The sequence below is a fragment of the Bidens hawaiensis genome, unplaced genomic scaffold (genome assembly GCF_021521415.1).
Source record: "Bidens hawaiensis isolate Kalapana, Puna unplaced genomic scaffold, B.hawaiensis_p1.1 tig00036051_1, whole genome shotgun sequence".
In the NCBI taxonomy this organism is placed as follows: domain Eukaryota; kingdom Viridiplantae; phylum Streptophyta; class Magnoliopsida; order Asterales; family Asteraceae; genus Bidens; species Bidens hawaiensis.
In genome coordinates, this window is record NW_027505395.1 from 31,002 (window position 1) to 38,844 (window position 7,843).

Below are 7,843 nucleotides of genomic sequence, written 5' to 3' on the forward strand. Positions count from 1 at the left end.
AACACTGTAAGGAAAAAAAATGCATTTAGACATAACACTTATAGGGACAACAAAAGTTGTCGCTATAAATTCATCTATAACGACATGTCATTCATATAGATGAAACCCTGATTTTAAATTTTGAAATTCGTTAGAAACGGAGAAAAAAAGTGGGTCCGTAAGGAATAAGACAAGAAAAAAAAGGCGTAATTTCTTGTAAGCCTCATACTTTATCATCTTGGCCCAATGGGTTGCCTCGTCATAAGTTTTACAATATATTTTGAAATTCCTTTGAAATTCTAAAAGTACAATCAATGAAATAGAAATTAGGCTAACTATGCTCGTTTATAAAAAAACACACTTAACACGAAATTAATACATTCCTTGACATCATGAATGATGTCAAGTTGTTTCACCTTGTTGTTAACGATATATTCATTTGACATCTACGAATTATTTGTCGCTATTATTACGCACTCTTTTATGAGTAATGGTAAGATAATGCTAATCATATAATTTACTTGCTTTACTACTAATAATCAAAAAAGGACTAAGAAAAACATTTGTTTTATTTCAAGATGTAACCCTAGTAATATGATGTTGGAATTCTTACCAACATAAATAGTTCCTACCCGACAGAGAAGTTAAAAAGGAAAGAATAAATAATTCACACATTGACAAAAAATGTGGGTATAATCATGCAATTGTTGTACCCTTAAGTATTATTTAAATTAGTAATAATAAAATAATTAATTATAATAAGGTGGCTAAAGTTTGTGTACTACCCAAAATGGAATAGCCCTTTCATTTAATCATATTTTATCTTTTTTAATATGATATAGTACTGAGTATTCGACCCTTTAGGGAAAGTAAAATATAAAAAGAGAATCTTGGATTTTGCAACAATAAATAAATTAATATCTCATTGGAGCTTATCTTTTGATATTAATTTTTTATTAAAATCATTGTACCTATCCTCTCTTTAATTTAGATTTTCTTTTAGGCTATCTGTAGTGGGCGTCGGTTGGGGGCGAAATGAGGCGAGGAAGGGCGCAAACACAGCCCCCTAGGCGATTTTTGGGCGATTTGGGACGGGTGCGAGGTGTACTTGTTGCCGGCGAGAAATGAATAATAATATTATATAAATATTACCGTTGACAATGGTCATATTAAAAAAAATATTTAATTTAAACAATATTTATATATATATATATATAAACATACACCATTCTTCTCCATTTTATATCTATTTTATACACAAATCATACCCAAATTCTTAAAAGAAATTAACAAAATGAATCTTAGAAACAACCCGAACCAACCGAACTACCAATTCCCTGGTTTCGGTCAAGCGTATGGTTCGCAACCGAACCAACCGAACTACCAATTCCCTGGTTTCGGTCAAACGTATGGTTCGCAACCGAGCCAACCGAACTTACAATGGAACCCGATGAACCCGAACCAACCGAGCTATCTGTATCAATTTTCCGACCCGAACCTAAACATGTACGCCAACTATCTCAGGCCCCAAAACACAATGCCGGCGTTCGGGTCTACACCTCCGGAGTCGGAGACGCAAACGTCACGGGCCTCCGGTTCAAGAGGAAGCTGCATTATTGTTTCAACGACGACGTGAAAAAATACGCGAATATTACGGATATTAGTTTCTTTTTTTTAGTTATGTTTTTTTAATTTTTTTCTTTAGTTATGTTTTTTTATATTTTTAGTTATGTATTTTTTTGTATTTCTTTTTAATTTTAATGCATTTTTATTTAATTATTTAAATAAATTGGTTTTTATTTAATTAGTTTAATTATAAAAATAAAATAATAAAAAAAGACATTGTGGGCCCAACTTGTAGCCCCTACACCATTACACCCAAAAACAAATTTTCACTACTTGTTGACTAGCCGTCACGTATCACAATTCACCCCAATTGTAGTCCCTCCACTACGCATAGTCTTATAGAAAGATTAGGTTTTACAATTAAATCTTAATAAACATTCTTCATTTAATTTAAAGAAGATAGTATCACAACTTGTAGAAATAAAATAAAATAACATCTAAGTAATTGATATTCTTGTAAAATAATTGATATGACGAGCTTAGTCTTTTTGGATTTGAATTTGGGGTAAAATTATAGCTCCACATTTATGAATATAGAAATAATATCGAATAAAGTGCATTTCCGTTCTTGTTCAAAAAGTTTATTTTTTGCATATGGATCATCCACGTTTCCCAGTTCTTGCCAATTACATCCAAATCACTAACCCTGTTAAATTTAATCGTTAAGTCATGAATATACATGTCTTTTCACTCTTTTCTTTATTATAATACTTATTTTAGTGAACTGTGGTTTTCGTCCCTGTGGTTTGTCCAAATCTGCGGTTGTAGTCCAGTAGTTTCGTATATACAATTTTCTACCCAATGATTTAATTTCACTTGCAATTGAACCCGAAATCGCTAATCTCGTTAAGTCTGGTCATTAAACCCATCAGTGTGCCCTTCACGTGAGAGGCCGTTTTGTTCATTCTTTTTTTTTCCATTATCTCCATATACACCCCAGCCCCTCAGGTGAGGGAGCTTGCGAATTAGGATCGAGATTTATTTGGGGAGAAAAATGACAAAACCGGTCGTCACGTGAGGGGCACATAGATGGGTTAACGGCCAAATTTAACGGTGTTAGTGATTTGAGTGTAATTGGCAAGAACTGGGAAACATGGGTGGTCCATATGCAAAAAATAAACATTTTAGACTAAATTCGCATTATTTGCTAAATTTCAAGGACGAAAATGAACTCAATAATATTTCTTATAATAAGTTTTTTTTGTTTTAATTAAAGGGTTTCTAATTAAAAGACATAAATTGGTTCCAGAAGCCAAGCAATTAGGGTAAAGACATTCCACCAACTAATGAACACTAAAGTTATACAAGGAGAAATTTGGAAGTGGGGCATGTCGGCCATTCCTGGTAATGAAAACTTTATTTTGATTAATTGGGGTTTTAATAAAGTTACTCATCCGATTAACATATATATAATGTTTAAAGTGCTATGTAATTTAATAAAAAAATAATAATTATCCCTAATTAATTATGTGATAACTTATGTACCTAAGGCTGAGGGGTGTGGGGGGCTCTAACGGGGGCGCGAGTGGGGGCTCCAGCCAATAATATTGTGACGTGTGGCAGAGAGAGAAACTGGATAAGATGGGTGATGGAGCCCCCGCTGGAGCCCCTGGCCCTGGTGTGGAGGGGCTCCAGCGGATTTTTTTTTATTTTTTTATAAATATATTCAAAAAACATATTATTAAAAAAACTCATAAATTATTAAAAAAACACACATTAAAAAAAACACATTAATATCTAAAAATTAAAAAAAAATTAAAGTACTAAAAAAACATTATTCTTATTATTCGGCTTGGTCTTCTTCGATCAACCTCTTTCGGATACGTTCCTTTTGCTTTTCCATCAGCATTTGATCAACCGGATTTAGGTTACTGAAGTCTCTTGTAAGGAAGTCCAAATCTCTCATTCGACTTTTTTCCTTTTTGTCATTAGAGACCACCTCCATGGTTTTGTTGAATTTATTGAGGGATTCAACAAGATCGACGATGTTTACGGCTCCCCCCTCAGCCGGTTTTTTCCTTTTGGCGTCCCGTCCCAATGGCCGCCTCCTCGGCGGTGAAGACGTTTCATCCCCCGCAATGTTTAGGTCGAATCCAACGCGGCAATCCGACCCGGCAGTAGTGCTATACGCTCCAGACGAACTAGTTTTAGACCGTTTCGGCCCTACTTCCGCATCAGTGTCCAGCGCCACCAGCTCAACCCACTTGGAACACCTTTTCAACCTCTCCCACAACTTTACATCGTCCCACGTCTTCACCGTCCCATACCTCCGCAAACACTCCTGCCTCCACTCTTCGACAGTGAAATTGTAAACCGCCAAATCATCATTGCCACTTGGTCTCATACGACCGGCGTTCCTGTTGAAAAGATTAGTAAACAAGCCGACAAATTTTCTGATTTCGGACCACCGACCCGAAATCATATCGGCGTTTCGCTCTGTACTCCCAACGAGCGTATAGAACGTCTCCCTAACCTTTGTCCAAAAAACCTTGCTTTTTTGGTAGTCGGGTGCAAAATGAATAATTAAATTAGATTTCCAGTTAACTTTTTTAATTAACTTTTTTTTTAAAAATCATTATTAAAAACGTTAAAACAATTACCGCAACGCCGATCCTCAGAATTGACTATCCAAGCCCGACACAAGGCTTCCTTCTCATCCGATGACCACGGAGTGGTTTTCCGTTTCATCCTCGGAGTCGAAGCCGGTCCCGGCCCGTCCGTTGCAAGTTGTTTTTTTCGGTGGACGCGTCTTCTTGCTCCCGTAGCATCACCGTGTGATTCTTGTGTCTCCGGAACAACAAAGTTAGGAGACGGTTGTATGTTGGATTGTTGAAAGCCGGATGTTTCTTGCGACCCCGAAAAAAACATCGATTGGTCTGGTGACGACCATAAATCGTCGTAACTATAACCTGAATCTAGGTTTAGGTACCAATTTCCAGACATGTTTTTAAAAAAAAGTTTGAAAGATGGGTTGATTTTGGGTTTTTTTTTGAAGTTGTGGTAATTGTTTTATGTGATTTTGGGTGTGGTAATTGTTTTAGGTGATATTGGGTTTATATATAGGAAGAATAATTTTTTTTTTATTAAATTAAAGAGCCCAACGGCTCATTTGTGTACACTCCAACGGCTATGTCACGCACCCCAATGCTCCTTTACGCCACCTTTCTCCCGCGACCCCCCTTGCGCCTGCTTTGAATTCCGCGCTCGCGCCCCTCTCGCGCCCTGGTGGTGTGGTGCTCGCGCCTGCGGAGGGGCTCTCGCGCCCCCGCTGAAGCCCCACACCCCTCAGCCTAAGGAATATCCATAACAAATGATTAATAAAGTTAATTACATAACATAAAATAGATATAATTAAATAACATGAATAGAGACGAATATTAGTGACATGACTTGTTTAAAATTTATTCGTAATTTGTCTCTAATTTGTAATGATTTGACTAGTTGAACCACTGAAAGTGACGGACTTGCGTGTAAATTCATTGAAACTTTTCATGTTATTTCAAATATGATTATATGATTTGTTGTCTTTGTCGAGAATGAAACATATGCATATGTTTTTATATAGTCAATAATTAAGAATGTTATCTTGAAAGTTTTCTATTGACCATAAATTCCACATGAAATACTCCCTCCGTCCCAATTTAAATGTCCTAGTTTGAATGTTCTCTTTAATGGGGGCGCTTCATCTTTTCCTTAACCTAATTAATAAGCCCCGGGGGAGAATGATGATGGAGATGTATTGCGGCCTTCTCCTGTTCATCAACTCTAACCGCATTCTTCTGCAGTTGATGTTACGGATTAGCCTCACGCTTCAAGCAGCTTTGCTCAGCATCTTCTGCCGATTGTCAGCCTGTTCAGCTGACCTCAGAGGATTCCAGTCACCCGGCACAGCATGTTTATTTATGGGGACACTAGCACAAGCAAAAATGGTGGAAAAGTCTACTGTTTGAAAGAGAGTAAAACAACCCGAAATCCCAGGAGCTAATCCAAAATCACCTACTCGATTGACAAGCATAGCTTTTATAGCTGCTTTATCTGCCTGAAGTCGTGTAAACCAGAAATGAATTAACAAATATGAAGCAAGACCTACTCCCTCCCATCCCAGGAATAATTGAAGAGAGTTATCTCGGGTCACCAACATTGGCATAAAAAAAGTAGACCTTGCAAACAACAACGCTCCTTCCCCATATGGAGTTCGGAACCCAAAGGCAATCGTTGAGTGAACTGTATCTTCTTTGTGTTAGTTAACCTAAGCTGCACCCTTACTGCTGGGAGGGGGCTCGGCCCCCGAACCGTACGTGGGACGAGTTTCTGCCTCATACAGCTCATCTAAGGGGTCGGGGGTGGGGTTTAGAAAGAGTAAAGTTACTAGTTATGCCTGCCCGACAGTGAAAAAGCAATCGATCGTACGACCCCTTCAAAGATCTATCTATATTTTCTTTCTTCTACAAAGAAAGAAAACTGTCAAGCAAGGAAGGCGCAGTAAAGAAAGCCTTTTTTCGATCTTGATTATAGGCCGTAGTACCTACCCGCTTTCTTTTCAAGTCTTTCTTTTGCAACTTTGACCGCAAATATTTTTGTTCGTGTCATATAATACTTGATGAAAATTATATCAATGTAAAATACATTTAAAACCCAATCCATTCATATATTTTACATCAAGTATCATATAACACAAACAAAAATATTGTCGGTCAAAGTTAAACAAGAAAGACTTGAAAATTCAAATTAGGACACTTAAAATGAGACGGATGGAGTAGTTAATTTACTATTTGACAAAAGAAAACGTACTTAAAAACAAAACTACAACTATTAAAGGATTACATGATGAAGTAAAGTCCCACTTCCACGAGCTCAAGATTTTGCTGTGACATTCATTTTCGTATGTAGCGAGTATGGACGAATTCATTTGCCCAAAACCATTCTGACCTAAAATTAGCACCCACCAACGCACATAGGGGTTAGAGATTGGTAACTTAAAAGGCATGTTCGTCCTTCCAACAACATCCACCAAAGTTGGTCATAATTTTAGGCTTGATATGTCATTCATGTTAGCTCTAAACTGTTCATATATGCACTAAAATACATATAAGTACAAACGAAATCCTAATAGTTGAATGATATATATATATATATATATATATATATATATATATCCTTTGAACTTCCTTTGTAAAACATATTTCTTTCTGTACTTTCTCTCATTTTCTTGTAGGCAGTAATGTTGAATCATGCGTATAAAGTAAAGAATTGATCACAAAAGAATCCTTCCCCAAGTACATTTGTGAGTTGTGTGGAAGTGCAAACATGAGTGGGACTTTGGTGAAGAATGTACTAAAAAAACGCTACTTATAATGCATTTAATTATAGTGAAAAAACATTATTTTTATTCAACAGTCCCTCATATGAATATAGGTCTTACTAAAACACAAAAGTACACATGAAATTTACATAGTTGAATTTTACATATGATAGATACCTGTCACCATTTGAAATATCTTATTTATGAAACACATTTTTTCTCTAGTTTTCTCTCGTTTTATTTTCGTTTTCTTGGAATCAGTGATGAAAGGGGCAATTCTAAACAAAACACGTAAATAATTGACAAACAGAATACCTCACTATTTTATTCCCAAGTTATATAGAACCAGTTTGGGAGTTGGAACAAATAAATATCATACAAATATCATACAAAGTTATTAGAACAAATCGACAGATAAACGAGCAACAAGTTGCGCTGAAATAAATATCATACAAGGCAAATGAAATTAAGTGTTATTCTCTGAACCATCATCATCATCATCATCATCATCATCGTACTCAGTATATTCCACAAATAGCAAAGCTAGATATGATAAGGTCTGAGGAGGGTACGTACGTAAGATGTAGACAACCTTACCTCTACTATTTAGGAATAGAGAGGTTGCTTCTGGTGAGATCTCGTACTCGATAATAGTTTTGCATCAAGCCTTGGGCATAAGGCGCATAAAAGTCAACCATCGGGACACCGCCGATTGGTGCATGTACCATTGTCTTTCGGCCATCAACGCTACCACATGATGTATGATTAACCTTCCGCCACTTTTAACGTTATTTTCACGAGACTAGTAAAACAACGTCAAAATTAGTGCAATTTCACTCTTGCCCACCCGAGGGTTCACACATATATGCATTATATGCGCGCACCGCAAACAGGGCGAATAATATCATGTTGGGTTTGAAGTCCATGTCGGGCTAA